Source organism: Acromyrmex echinatior, chromosome 6, assembly GCF_024713525.1.
Source record: "Acromyrmex echinatior isolate Ae372 chromosome 6, ASM2471352v2, whole genome shotgun sequence".
NCBI lineage: Eukaryota > Metazoa > Arthropoda > Insecta > Hymenoptera > Formicidae > Acromyrmex > Acromyrmex echinatior.
The window spans coordinates 16443937-16460780 of record NC_141857.1 but is presented as its reverse complement, the minus strand read 5'-3'; the positions used below and the strand labels follow the sequence as shown (position 1 = coordinate 16460780).

The following is a 16844-nucleotide window of genomic DNA, read 5'->3' as shown; positions in this document are numbered from 1 at the left end:
ATCAATTGAAAAAAAATTGGCGAACAGTTTTGATTAAATAGTCTTGATTACGTAACAAAAATCTTGAAGACGTAATCAGAATATTTTTAAAAACTAAAGCTAGAAAATATAATATAGTATGCATTAAGCGTAAAATATATTATTACAAAAGAAAATATTAAATTTATTGTATTCGTATTCCTGTGTTATGCAAATTGGTGGAAATTCCTTTAGTTGTTAATTCATTGCCGTGGACAGGGGTGCTTCAGAGATTTAGCAATCCTTATGATGGGGTGCAAAAGTAAATTCCAGCGTAGGACGCTAAAAGCGGTCGTAACGTCTCCGCATCTAGCGACACTAAAGTCTGATCTAATTTGAATATTGTTTAATTTTTTAATCACGTCATAGCTGTTGTTCACATAGCTCGGAGCTTTTGGTATACCTTTGATAATCAAATCGTGTAAAAACGTAGTCAAATTATACAAGGTACTGTCCACTGTCGAGATAATAATTCTAAACGGATAATTTGGCGTGTGAACTTTTGGAGATCCATAAGCTTTGGATAAATTGCCATCACTTTGGGTAAATTGCTACACCATAGTAAAGTTTTCTATATGTGTGATAAGAAATATATTCAGATTTTTGTTATCTTGTAAGCAAGTTCCTTAAACTATTATTAATTTTGTTACTTGGATCTTTTAAAATTTTTGAATATGTCTTCTCATCCATTAGCATAGCATTGATTTTCTCAGTGTGAAAGTTTTTGTCCGATGCAACCGTTATATTTTGCAACGCCCAGTTGTATTTTACTGTTATATTTTCATTGTATTAAAAGGAGCCTATAAATTTTATATATTTTTCTACTTGAAGTTGTTTTTTATTTATATTTTTATATATGATTTTCTAGAAAACTCTGTTGTATTATGTGCAATCAATTTCAATAATATATATTTAACTCAGATATCTTAGTCGATTGATTCTTCAACTATAATTTATATGTGTACCTTTATCTTTGGCTGATAATTCTCAAACATATAATACTTTCTTAACTTAAAAGATTGTGGTAAGGATGTTGTATTTAAGTGGGGGGCAATAGATTCAGGTAGACTTCGATCTATCGAAATGTATGCGTTTGGTAAAAGTTCTGCATCGTTCTGTCTATTAATACCTGCTAAACTATTTTTATATACATCATTTCAGATACTATTCTCTTAAGATACGAAGGTTCATTATCTAAGATGTTTACATTTTTTCCAATCAAATTCATGTTTTTTATATAACTTATATTCTGAGACTACTAAGGGAGAATATCAAAGATACTTGTAAGAGAACTTGTAACCAAATTGCAACTGGAATTACCAGTCATACGTCACGGCGACTGCCCTTCGGATGCTCTTCGCTGACGACGGATCTCCTTGGCCATTCGCCTAGAACATACCCGATATCTTGGGGCAGCTAATAGTAAGTCGCAACTATTTCCAGTCTACCTCCGCGTTTCCCTGCATGGAAAAACACATTCATTGTGCATGAATACATTTACATGCGTTTCCAACGAACACACGTCAAATTTAACCCTTTCGGTTCGTAGTGCGTACCATCAAGAAACGCGGACGAACCCCCTATAACCGGAGGAGTAGGCGGAACCGTTCCCCAGGGCCACCCATAATCGTGCCGCCACAATCGACTGGCGAACAATTTGTCGAAATCTCCTATTCACGTTGGATCTCACCTTTCCTCCTGTTATCGACCCCGCTATCCAAGAAATCCTCATTTCCCTCCTCCTCTCGAGGAACGATTCCCTCCCCCTCCTCCTCTCGAGGAACGATTCCCTCCCCCTCCTCCTCACGAAGAAGGATTCCCACTCCCTCCTCCTTTGGATCAACTCCCTCCCATTTCAACTGTCTGAATCCCGAGCCGATCAAGTGGGATCGGATGTTCCGGTTCTTTCCGTCCCCCTCCTAGGGGACAGATTAGTATACATCCCCGGAAATCCCACACCTTACACTATCCTCTACAAGCACTTCATCCCGATGTGCTCCTGCAACACTTTCCTCCCATGCCCGCTAATCATTTCTCCTCTCTCCACACACACACACACACACACACACATACACGCATACATCCATAAGCTATAATATAATATATATTTTTTTTATGTAAAGAGAAGTTTATAATGTATAAAACCTTTTGTTTTATTATTATTTTGCATTTTATTAATAAATGTAACTTAAAGTATTCCCCTGTCTGTTATTAACATCACCTCTCGCATTCACTTCCCTCGAATACTGAGATCGCACGAGGTCCAGTCCCGGGTCAAAAGGATTAAGTTCCTTGACCCAAAAAGTAGGACCGACGTTCGCACTGTCCAGCGGAACAGGTGTCACAGCGTCCCTTCGAACGTTGACCCATATTCCGGGACTGAAAAGGTGCGTACGACTCACAAGTGTTCGCCTCCGCGCGTATACTTGTGAGATTGAGTCTAATCCGTCCTTCCACACCCTCTTCATTCTCCCTCATTGTCTCCTTGACCAAATTTTCAAGGGTTTGGACGTAACAGCATTATGTTATAGTGTATAGAAATAAATTATAGATATTACTTAAAATACTATCCATGTGAAAGTCAAATATGTAATGACCGTTAAAATTTTATTCTAAGTGCCGCGTTAGAACAGAATATAAACAATTTTTAAGTCAACTATTATAATGTCAATTTTTAAAAATAAATCATCAAAAGTTAAAGGCGAGTACATATATCATTATTTAAACTTCTTTAAAATACTCACATATGAATGATGGATAAAGGTACAAAATACACATAAATTATAGTTGAAAAATCAATCAACTAAGGTATTTAAGATAAATATATTAGGTGTTGGAATTAATTCGTAGCGTTTTTTAATGAAAGAATGTTATTTATTTCACATGAGCATTAAAAAATTAATGAAAGTACTTCCCATCACTTGTAAAACGCTACGAATTAATTCCAACACCTAATATGTTATTAAAAATATATGATTGCATATAAAATAATGGAGTTTTTTAAAAAATCATATATAAAAATATAATTAAAAAAATTTTATTACAGTATTTAATGATACTATTATTAGTTCATGACGTACAAAATTAGCTAAGATTCTCGATTGATGTTTCTGCCACGCAGTGTGACACGGTGCATCATTATATTCTTGTTCGCTAATACAAGGATGAAATACTGTATTGTACTTAGTGAGTCGCTTGTTAGAAAGCACCCATGACTTTCTCTTACCAAAGGCAGACAATATTCTGCTACTACATTTTTTTTATTTTGTAGACACAAAACACTATATAAATATACATACACACACACACACACACACACACACACACACACACACATATATGATTGTGTGTAGAACACTACTATACTACACTGAATTGACAGTACTGTTGCGCGCCACTGATACTGTGAACGCGGGTCATACTGGTTACAGCTAATTGACTCGTATAAACGTATAACGCCGTTGTTTTCTACACATACAGCGTCATGCAAAACGATATATGTATGCATATATATATATTATATATATATATATATATATATATATATATACACATACATACAAAAAATTTTTATTTTTCACTCTAAGAAAAAAGATACATAAATGATAAGATGGTCACATTATCTTCTCCTTAGCGACTAATTAAGAAAAGGCGTTCACCGTATTTAAATCCACGTTATTGTAAAAACTCTATTATCTTTGAAGTTCTATTATTGATACGTCATTTAAGGGCATTCTCCAGGTTTATTCCACTAAAAAAAATACGAATAGATGACCAGATACATGACGCGGTAAAGTAAAATTCTATATTATATTTTGTGGCACAAAAATGTGATCAGTAGCTTTTTGAACTGAATCATAAAAATAATAAAGTATTATAATATTTTAAAAGTACATTACATTCAGTATGTGCGAGAGCGCACCGCGCGGAAAGATTCGAGTGAGAAAACGGCACAAGGTTGATATGATGCACGACAGTAAAGAGAACTCCGTTTCTTTGTAATTTAACAAAAGAATTTTCTTTAATATGCTCAGTTACAAAGTCAAAAAATATAATTAATTAAATATTAGATTAACAGAATATTAAATGCGGTCACCTTTTCCAAATGATATTTTGGAATCGCGGTAATGGAAAATCTCGGCGATTTTCTCGGCACTTCTCGAAAGATTCGTTTTATAGCGATTTCACTAAGCGGTTAGCACGGCGATTTTACGAAGCGAGATTATGACTCTAAGAACTCTAAGAACTTTTAGACTCTAAGAACTAAGGACTCTAAGAACTTTTTAGAAGTAAGTAGGAGGACGGCGAGATCGAAGCATTTATTGCTTTCGGCCTGAGCTTTCTTTTTTGGGAAAAATCCAATAAAAATTTGCCACAATCGTAATTATTACGTGGCATTAGGTGTACAAAATTGATTGGTGCTTTGGATTCTTTTCTAACGACGTTCAACGTAACAGTCATGCGCGACAGAAAATCCGTGCGTGGGATTGGTGACAGCGCGTGACGTATTCGTCGGAGCGCGGCGCTCGCGTGCGCGAATTGAATCGTTCTAGAACTTTCGATTGTCCGTTGCCGATAACGACAACTTGTTTGCGTGTAACGACTTGTTTTTAAAAAGAACAAAGTACGCCAAATCGCTGATTTTTATCGAGGATTTAGATCATGCTCGAGATGAAATCACGAGCTCAATTTATGCATGCGTTCAATGACAATTACTGTCGGTCGACTGAAAGAATTCTTGCTTTTCTTTCGAATTACCGATCTCAAACACAGTAAAATGCATTAAGTTATTAATATGATGTTCAATCATCATTATTAAGAAAATACAATATTATGTAGAAAGGAAAATATTTTCATGACAATTTGCTGGAAGGTATGTTTACAGCATGTTTCTTATACTATGACGCTCTTGAGATATACGTCCGCGCGTAAGCGGTTCGGCCATCAAGCGTCGAGCGGTTGTGAAGGAAAAGGCAGCATTTCAGAAATCGGCTCGAAATAAACAAACGCAACTAATTTCGAGCACATTGAAGTACACGTATATAATTTCTGAAATTTTATAAAAAGTATATTTGAAGTAATATGTTTATTAATAACGTTATTTATTAAATAAAAATTATGAAAAAAGGAAAAAGCAGGATCGAACATAAAATCTTCAATATTCTGATCTTGTACCCAACACCCGAGACCACGCTGAGTTCTTGCAGATCACCTCGATGAACGCGGTACATACAGTGCACGGAAAGTCGTAAACTATTGTATATCTCATCAATGTTTATGTTTTGAAATCATTTTTGCTATTATACGTTAATGAGAAAGATTAATATAATTTAATAAAAAGAAAATGAAAGAATTTTAATTCACAAACACGATTGCCAGTTCTCCGTTTTTTTTTGACAGACTTCGGTTGCTTGGACTAATATTTAATACTCCAGCAGACGACAAAAATTGGAGATTTTCACATCTGCTAGAGTATTAAATATTAGTCCAAGAAACCGAAGTCTGTCAAAAAAAAAAACGGAAAACTGGCAACCATGTTTATGATTTAAAATTCTTTCAATTTCTGTTGTTTTGATAGAGCGAGACAGAGAAAAAACAAAAACGGATAGAAGCTCCGATTGTAATCGGTGAGTCTCCGCGCGGACACGCCGAATTCGTCTAGCAAAACAATGAGTCTTTCTCTATCCTTCTCTCTGTGATCGCTTGTTTCGAGCGAAATATTTTCTCGGCGATCTCGGCCGCTAGGCGTGTATCATAAAAGGGAAAGAGACATTCTAGATAATACATAATTTTTATTAAATTATATTAACCCTTTGCCCTAAGATTTAAGTTTCGATGGCGCATGCCATAATTAACAGCCTGGAACGTGTTGTTTATGTTTGGCCCGATTTCTTTACCACGAGTCTCATATAATATTGTAAGTGAAAGGGTTAATCATATACCTTTCTCATTAATGTATAATAGCAAAAATGATTTCAAATCATTTTTCTAGTGATAGTTGACGAGATATAGTTTTACGATTTTCCGTGTATTTTATGTACCGCGTTTATAGAGGTGATCCGCAAAAATTCAACGTGGTCTTGGGCGTTAGGTGCGAGATCAGAATGTTGAGGATCCTATGTTCGATCCTGGTTTTTTCTTTTTTTCATAATTTTTTAAAAATAAATAATGTTATTAATGAACATATTACTTCAAATATATTTTTATAAAATTATATAATATTATATTAGGTGTTGGAATTAATTCGTAGCGTTTTTAAATGAAAGAATGTTTATTTTACATGAGCATTAAAAAATACATTAATGAAAGTACTTCCCATCACTTGTAAAACGCTACGAATTAATTCCAACACCTAATAGAAATTATATGTGTACTTCAGTGTACTCGGAACTAGTTACATTTCGAGCCAATTTCTGAAGTGCTGCCTATTTTTCCTTTACAACCGCTCAACAATTGACGGCTGAACCGCTGGATCGTGCGTGGACGTGCATCTCAGGAGCGTCACAGTATAAGAAATATGCTGCTATCATACCTTCTAACATGAAAATTAACATGACAACATTTTAGCATGAAAATTATCATGAAAATATTTTCCTTCCCACATAATTGTTATTTTCTTAATAATAGTGATTGAACATCATATTAATAAGTAAATACATTTTACTGAATATTATGTATTTTTAAAATATTACTACATTTGATAATGTCGATAACGTTGTGTATATATTATATATATATATAAATATATATATATATATATATATATATAAAATATACACAATGTTGTCGACTTTATCAAATGTAGCACTATATAACACTAGACAATATTAAAAACGATTGAGTCACGCTTAGTAGAATCAAACACTTGTAAGAATCAAACAAATAAAAAACGAATCAAACCAAATCGCAACAGGCAATCAAGTGAGTTTCACCATCAAGGATGAACATCCACATTAATTTTAAAAGCCATATTAAATATTAGTTTTGCAATTCCGGTTGTCATATAGCTGAGGTGCCAGTAACTGTTAGGAGTTTGGAATCTCTGTTATTAATTTTTGTGAGGTACACAAATATAATACAAAGAGCACGTTTTCGGTCGACACTGAATTCAACGCGAGTCGATTCGAACGCAAGTCTCTGTCCGGTGATGCTATCTGGCGTAATAGCGCGGTAACGCGGAACGCGGATATTAGCACGATACACGCCAGTACGGGCATGGCACGACAGCCCGGATTGCGTGTCGCTATTTGAAATGCACCATAGTGCAAGTTTCACCGTAGTGCGGATTTCTTAAAGCCGTACTTAACAATTTTGACATTGATTAAGAAGTGTTCACAATTCAATGAAAAACCATTCAAGGAAATGCACTTTTGGAAATGCATTTGCATTTATTTATTTATTGAAAATAATTGGATTTAAATTTATTTGGATTATCCTGAAGATGACTGTAAAGAGCAGCCGAAATTTTGATCAATTATTGTATATTGTATGAATAAATAGAAAGAAAATTGTGTATAATAGATATAAATAACAACCGTGTATTAGCTCTAATTTGCCCGGTTTTATTGTAATATTAATCAAAATTACAATACTATTAATTTAATATAAAAGTAACAGAATGGTAATTAGGTGGGCACATTTATAAAATTATACAATAAAATGTTTAAACGTTGTAATTATATCGTTAAATTAAAAACATACATAAATTTAATCATCTTATTGATTTTATGAATTTTATTAGAACTTTTTATTCTTAGTTTTGTTTTATAATGAGAAATACTTAATGAAGTCAAAACGTTCATTTTAATTTGTTATATTGTTTTTTATTTCTTTATTTTAAAATAAATTTATTTTTACTTTCTTTTAATCTTTTTAATCCATTAAAGTCCATATTTAACCTAGTAAAGACAAAAAAATAATTAGAAGTAGAACTGAAGAATAAAGAAAATATTTCTGACATAATAACTACATACTTTGCAGAAATCAATTTTCCAACTAATTGTTATAAACAAATTAATAAAAATTAGAGGAAAATTATTTCCACCAATCAATTCCATAATAATTATTAAAGAAGCATGTAAAACTTTTTTTTAAATCGTTCTCCATTTATGCAAAAAAAAATAATAAACAATATGATTATTGAAATCGTTTCTATTAATGATTAAATCAGCAAGAATAGCAAAAAAAAAAAAACAATTGGAAATAGGATCGGAACATAAATGAACATTTCTAATATAAAAAGCACATTACAAAAATCAATTCTGCAATAAATTTTTATAAATAAATTTTTTTTGTATAAATAAAAGATGATTTAGGAATTAGTTATACGTATTTCTTTAGTAATTCTTTTCGTAAACTCAATTGGCGTAATCAGTAATAGTTAAAAAATTAATTTTTTGAAATGTACTTTTTGTCAGAACCATATTTTAATGCTCTGGTCCTATTTCTAATTATTATTTTTTTACTAACCTTGTTAATCTGATCGATAGATAAAATACAAAAAAAAAAGATCGGACACATATATAAAATCTATTTGCTAGAAGATTGTGAAGAAATAGCCTGTACTGTGATTCTATAACTCTTTACGACAATTATCGATATTATTAATTTAATAACAGCCAATTAGAGTCATGCTTTTTTCGAGGATCGTTCTAGCTAGAATGAGTATAAAGAGAGTGATGTTAATTAGTCGGAAGTTGTCATTTTGTGTCCTATATCTATATGACGTAATTCCTTGTCTTAACCTCTTCTTTTTTTAATGTTGTCTTCTTTCTAATTAATAGTAAGGTCACTTAATGGCGGAGTCAATCAGCATTAAGCACATTGGCGCCACTTTTTTTATACCCATTCTAATCCTAGCCATTAGTTGTCGCTGACGACAATTATCGTTATAAAATCGCAGTACTGATTGATAAAAGAGTGATTATACATGTTAAATGTCGACATGTCATGCGCAATTTATAATGTTAACATTAATAAAACACTAAATATTTAAGCAAAATAGAAGCATTATGATAAATAATAGTATGTTTGAAATCACTTTAATTTGCATTGAGTTTTTCATTTATCCATTTCTAGAAAATTTAAATCAGCAATGACATGTAATTTTGTGTTCTTTGACATATGTCGGAAATATAAATAATATGAGGAATAAAGCTAATAACAAATCTTTTGAAAAACATCTTTGTTTGTCGATCAATAGTCCTGTCTATTATTATAATATGACCGCAAATCGACACTCAGATCGACACTCAGACGATACATAATAGCGATCAATAATCGACACAGAATCTTGATAGTAGTCAATTAACCAGTTGTGATTATTGCATAAACGAAATTTTAAAGTACAGTCTCTATAAAATAGATTTGGGTTTTGAGTGAAATAGATTATTAATAGATTTGGGTTTTGAGTGAAATAGATTATTATTAGAGAATTGCGATCGAAATTTATACTTACAGTGTGAAAAATTATTAGATAGAAAAAATGAAAAGTTGGATATAGCAATATTGCTCGAAAATTGCTAACGGCCAGTTAACAACTTGCAAATTATGTGATACAATGCTTCAAACACATAATTCTACTAGTACTAAGGGGATCCTAATGTCTCCTGTTACCACATAAGCATAATTTAAAATAATATAATTTTTGTATGAGAAATAGTTTTTTTCTCTTTCACCGATTCAAAAATCCTTTTCTAGGCTGAGAACGATCAAATATTTCAAAATTGATTTTTTACCATTTCTTATTGTAACATGGTGTCTCAACTGTCAAATCGTGACAACACTTGTATGAAAGCTTTACAATCTGTACATACGAAGTAGTGGTATCCAGACACACATAGTTTACACGAACAAACAATCGTCGAATTCTTAGAATTAGACTTACAAGGCAACGCAACCAACTGTTCTTCTCCGATTTAAATGAGCTTTTAGTATGTTGTTTTATGGACAAAAATAGGAGATAAGTATTATATTTTTTTTATACCGGCTGAGTTGCACTTTAAAAAGATAGAAACCATCCTTGAAAAAAAATCTTTTTCTTTCGAAGTGAATATCTTCAAAACTAAAGAATAGAAAAAATTTTCTATAATAAAAATTGAATGACTTTAAGAATATTTTATAACTATAATAAAGAAATTTTTAAAAATTATTTATTTATTGTGTACCCTTTATACCTATTTTCAAAAATCTTTTAATTTTTATATGTCGAAAATTAAAGAGCATTTTACGCCAAAACAATGTTAAAATCATGTTCCGAAAAATCATTTTTCAGATATGAACAAAATCGTTTCTATATACGCGCTCCGTTCGTCTCATATCGCGGCTGCACGAAATAGCGATGAAGGCATATAATTTGTCACAGTACAATATCAATACAGCAATGACTATTGAAATAAGTTTTTTTAAATAAATTAATAATAACAGTAGTAATAATAGTATCAATAATAATAGTGACTTTAAATTGCTAAAATCAGTCCAATTCTTTTGAAGATATATAAAAAAATGTACGAAATATTTTGGACAATCAAAAACAAAACGCGAATAAAGAAATTATTACGCTTAAAATTTTATTTATTTTATTTTCATCGTAGAGCAACTAATTCCAGTGTTCAATGTTGACATAAATAATATATTAATAAGACGTTGCGTTTTATTAATGCTATGCAAAAAATAGATTTTGTTTTGTCTGTGTACGTTGTTAACGTGAAAAAGGTAATTATAATGCGTCTTGATGCAATTCTATATAAGAAATAAATGTATTTCTATGTGTAGTAGGCCAATAGCATATGCAGCATTGATTGTACAGTGGGTTGATACTGTCAACTTTTCAATGAAAATAACGTGCAAATGCGGTGCTTCTTATCAATTTAAAATAGATATAATATACAATAATATTGTGAAGCTTATCAATATCAATTGGAAGTAACGTGCAAATGCGGTGTTTCAATTTCTTATCAATTCTTAACAAAGGTACTTATTTTATTACTAATAATTTATTACAGTCATATTTATTACAGTAATGTTTGTTTTTTATATATTTTCCTTTTTACTATTGTTAATATCTAAATAACCCGTGTAAACTTGTTTATCCTCTGTTAGAAACGTCCGTTAATCCTCCAGCTTCCATTAATGGACAAAAGAATCTGTCGTTTCATAAAGATGTCAACATTAATTCACTATTAGATCCTGAAGCTTGATTTCAAACTTATGGTCGAAGATATGTTTATTGGAACTTCTTTGAAGATCAGAAGCTAATAACCAAGGAGATTCTGTTGAAATAATATCATCGAGATCTCACGATAAAATTTTCGAGGATTGAGATAGATAGGCGAAAATTAATTATCATTATTTGTGCATTAGAAAAACATAAAAAATATGGTATGTTAATTATATTACATAAATTTATTTTTATATTTACAGAATATGAATTAAGAAGTAATGCATGGACTATACCTTTATGATAATTTAAAATTGACTAATACTGAGATTGTAAATATTGACTACTATCTTTATAGAAATTTAATATTGACTAGTACTGAAAAATAATAATTAATTAATTATTTTTATAGTAAGGATTAAAAGCACTTTTAGTACTTCAAATAAGTAATTACTGTCTTTCAGTAATGAATTGGCCAGTACTACTGCAAGAGTATATATCTTTATATAAATTGTAACATTATACAAAAAATTTGGAGAAATAGAAGTGCTTTTTTATTAACATATTATTATCTATAATTAATGTTAATACATACTCTCTCACATATTTACAGAACTTCTACCTGAAGCATATGATCCCATATTATAATTATTTTCCCTTTCTTAATAGGTTTCTTTTTCACCGCTAACATACTGAATCTTCCCCTTCTTATAATGACACTTGGTCTCACTTCTCTTTGTATGTAGTCATTTGTAAATAAGCATTTTAAAGCATAACGTTTATAATTTAAATTAATAAATTTTTAACAAGAACTATTCGCAATATTGAATTGACGTTATAATTCATCCGATTGCAATGGACATTTTTAGAAGGTATTTATTGCTAATTTAACTCGTTCTTATAATGATAATGTACTTGATTTAGTTTTTATAATAAAACATTTATACTATATACTCATAGATTCAATAAGAATGCAGGTTTCGTACATTGAATCGCGTTTTATCAGAATAACATTGCTAATGACCTGTTTGATCGAAACGTCTGTTTTATTTTATTTTATTTAAAATATAATTGTTTTAGGAACTGCAATTCGTTACATTTACATTGTTTTTATAGAACTTCCTTTCTTCTTTATAGTATAAGAACAAAAATTAAAGAAAATACAGAATTTTTTACTTTTTTTATTTGAAATCCAACGAAACAGTTATTTTAAATTTATAGTTAGTTTGATATTTTTATTAACATAATTTGGTATATTTATAATAAGAGGGGTATCCAGAAAATAAGTTCCCTTTGTATTATACGTTTAGTAAGGTCGATGTATGAGCGAGCTGGCAACACAGCATTGAAGAGGGGAAGCTACCGAATAGAATGAGCGGTGTTTGGCGTCAGTAGCTCGTGAAACACGGTCAGGAGAGGTTATCAAAATGGAGTCCTCCACTTCGCGTCCCGCCACCTCCATTCCGATTCCTTCTCGAGTTGTTTTGCGCGGCATCATTCAGTTTCTTTTTGCTCAAGATTTTAAATCGGTTGATATTCACAAACAGCTTGTTTCTGTATATGGAGAGAGTGTGATGAGTGAATCTATGGTGCGGAGATGGGTCCGAGAATTTAAGGCAGGAAGACATTCGCTTGAAGACGAAAGTGGGAGAGGCAGACCCTCCCTTATCACGGATGAGTTGACGACAAAAATTGAAAATGCGATTCGCAATGATCGTCGTTTAACTAAATCGTCGTTTAAGCGACGAGGAAGTTCAGACAGCTGTAACTAACTGGACTAAAGAACTGGCGGGAAGTTTCTATGCAGAAGGGATTTCGAAGCTTGTTTCCAGATATACAAAATGTATTGAGATTGACGGGAATTATGTAGAAAAAGACTAGAAGTTGTCAAGTATTATCCATGTAAATTTTAGATTTTTTCAATAAAAACTTTATTTGTAAAAAAAAACGGAACTTATTTTCTGGATACCCCTCGTAATATAAAATATCAATAATCAATATTTAATTTTATTTCGTATTTATTATAATTAAAACGTGAAACGAACACACGCACACACATATCATATCTAGAAAACGTTCCTTTTTGCGTCAGCAAATCAATTTCCTGCGTAGCGTTAATAGGATGCAACGTCTTATTAATACATTGTTCATGTCAACATTGAACATTGGAATTAGCTGTTTTACGATGAAAATGAAATGAATAAAATTTTATAAACGTAATAATTTCTTTATTCGTGCTTTGTTTTTAATTGTCCAAAATATTTTGTACATTCTTTTATATATCTTCAAAAGTATTTGACTGATTTTAACAATTTAACAAAGTCACTATTATTGTTGGTACTGTTATTACTATTATCATTATTATTATTTTTATTCATTAATTTTATTTTTATTCATTAATATTATTTTAAAAAACTTATTTCAATAGTCATTGTTGTATTAATATTGCATTGTGACGAATTGTGTGGTATTTGCCTTCATTTCGTGCAGTCAATGTAGTACGAGATGAATGGAGCATATATATAAAGACATATGTATATAAAGATGATTTTGTTTATATCTGAAAAATGATTTTTCGGAACGTGATTTTAATACACATCGTTATTTTCAGCGTAAAATGTTCTTTAAGTTTCGACGTATAAAAATTAAAAAATTTTTTTAAATAGGTATTGGGGGTACACAATAATTAAAAAAAATTTTTTTATTATATTAGGTGTTGGAATTAATTCGTAGCGTTTTTAATGAAAGAATGTTATTTATTTCACATGAGCATTAAAAAATACATTAATGAAAGTACTTCCCATCACTTGTAAAACGCTACGAATTAATTCCAACACCTAATAGTTATAAAGTACTCTTGAAGTAATTCAATTTTCATTCTGAAAAATTCTTTCTATCTTTTATAGTTTTGAAAATATTCATTTCGAAAGAAAAAGAGCAATTTTTTTCAAGGGAGGATTCCACCTCTTTAATGTACGACTTAGCCAATACAAAAAAATACATATCTTTTATTTTTATCCATAGAGCAACATACTAAAAGCTTATTTAAATTGGAAAAGGACAGTTGGTTGTATTTCCTTATTATAGACGCTTTACCGCGACAAATTTGTTACACGAAAATTGACACGTACGTGTGATTATGTATCATAAGTTGCACGAGGTATTGCTGTAGTAGTATAAAAAGACATGTGATGTGCGACACGCGGCGCGATCTCTGGTGATTTCGTCGGAGTTCGAACTTTGCTTTAGGAGTCCTTTAAGGCTCCTGAGCTAAGAACTCTGCATTGACAGTGGTGACACAGAATCAGATGGAGATCTGACGAAACCGGTAATCTTACACACACAAGCACGAGCCCATATACAGGGTGTTGCAGATACATACTAGGCAGTATGACGGATTGTGCAGCAAACTTTGCAGGGGCAAGCGCGGTTCAGTAGATAATGACGGTTATATTAATAACGTTATATTATAAAATTTATATTATAAAATTTTATATTATTTATATTATAAAGTTTATGTTATAAAATCACCATCATTATCCATTTAACCGCGCTTGCCCCTGTAAAGTTTGCCGCGCAACTTGTCGTACTGTGTAGTATGTATCTGCAACATTCTGTACATATGCTCGGCGCACCGAAGGCGAGCACATGTACGTGGACTCGTGCTCATGTGTGTATTACAGCGCTTCGTCACGATAAGTGGCTGAACTCATGGCCGTATCACATTAGCGACTCGCGGATGCGATTGCGACTGCAATTGTGACTTTTCCTCGACCAATCAGGAAGTAACGACTGGTCGTTGGCTATTATTTGGTCGGCCGTCCATTTTTCCAAGTCGCAATCGCAATCAATTATATGGCGTCTGTATTATCACACATGATACTTGTAAATGGTTCGAAACTGAAGCAGATACATGTTTTGTAGTAAATATACACAATGTCTATTCAATAAAGAGCTAGATCACCGCTTGATTGACTTTGTGAAATCTAAACCCCTTCTTTGGGATTGCACGAGTGACATTTACAAATAAAGTAATTTAAAGAAGCATGATATAGCCAAGCAGTTGGACGATATAGCCAAGCAGTTGGGTCCAAATTTCACAGGTACGTCTCACAATGAAAAGAAATAGTACTATAATAAATAGTACTATAATAAATAGTACTATAATTCATATCAATTATTTACAGTTTATTAATTCCTTTGAACATTTAAAATAAAAAAATTATAATATAATTAAAATAAAAATTAAAATTTGAATTTATGGTATATAGGATTAAAATATCTAATTAAAAATTAAAGTATTTATTAAATTTTTTATTGATACTGTTGTTATATGTCTTATAGTGTCACAACGTTTCAAAAATATAAAAGATACGTTTTCAAGAAATTTAAAAATTATGAAAGAGTCAAAACCTAGTGGAACTGGCACAGATAACATATATAAGCCCAAGTGGCATATGTTTGAAAGATTAATGTTTTTCAAAAGACTTGCGTTCAGGCAAATTCAGTTTCAAATATTCTCTCTATGCAATTAGAGATTGTAACAATAGTCGAACTCAATAGTCTACTCTTTACAATCTTGTGATATAGTGGTAAAAGATTTTATATCTAATGACATATCTTCTTACAATATTTATTATGACAAAGCATCACAGCTAAGTCATTTTTCAAAAGAATCACTTTCATTGTAATTAGCTCTCTTTTATGTTCTTTTTTTTTACTTTTGAATGAATGAATATTTCTACCTTAGAAAATAAGATGTGGAATTTAATTGTCTGTAATCTTTTTCAGGTAATATCTCAGAGTTCGCATAGTGATTTTGAAAGAGTGCAATTAGAAATATATTATTTGAGATAGGTCCGCCATCTGAATTTTCTCCAGAATCTGTTACTACATGTTGCATTATAAAGAAAAAGAGGCCCCTCAGCAACAAATAGAAAAGATCAATGCAGCTACCAGAAAGCGACTATCAGAAAATCAATTATTCTCTCAATTATTCTCTAAAAGAAGATCAAAACAGAAAACGCCAAAAACATTAATAACAGAGGCTGTAGAGGTTCTAAAACAATTTTGTACATCATCACCTTCTTCAACCTCATTCTCTCAGTCCGTAAGTGTTATTGATATAGCACATACACTAGCACTATTCATAGAAACCAGGCTTCCTTCATTGCCTTTTGAGAGTCAAAAAGAATGTGAAAACGAAATTATGAAAATGTTAACTAAGTATTAACAAAAGTTCTAAATCTATTTTTTTGTTTTTTTAAAATATTTTTTTCTTATTAAATAAGTACTAACAAAGTTCTAAATCAAATTATATTTGTATTTCTTTTTATATTTTTATATTCATAATAAAAGTTAATACATGGTCAAATATTAAAACGAGAAATTCTTCTAATGGCATATACAACGCAAGATGTTCGTAGCAAAAATTTATTATATATAATATAAAATTATATATAAATATTTTAAATAAATATTTTAAATAAATATTTATATATAAATATTTTTATATATAAAATTATATATAAATATTTTAATTATGTAACAATTGGAAAAAATAAACGTTTTGATCTTAAATTAGGTCATCTTCAGTATTATGAAATTACAAATTCTGAATAACGCATATAATACAATATCGCAGAATAATATAAAGAGTTTAAAATGC

The 16844-nt window shown here is 31.0% G+C and overlaps 1 protein-coding gene and 1 pseudogene across 7 annotated transcripts in view; both read left to right on the top strand.

Moving 5' to 3' along the window:
* The window catches only part of CCHa1 (neuropeptide CCHamide 1), a 260158-nt gene that overhangs the window by 41710 nt on the left and 201604 nt on the right, over window positions 1-16844 (top strand). The window lies entirely within an intron of this gene.
* Window positions 15445-16413, top strand: LOC147909603 (uncharacterized; annotated as a pseudogene).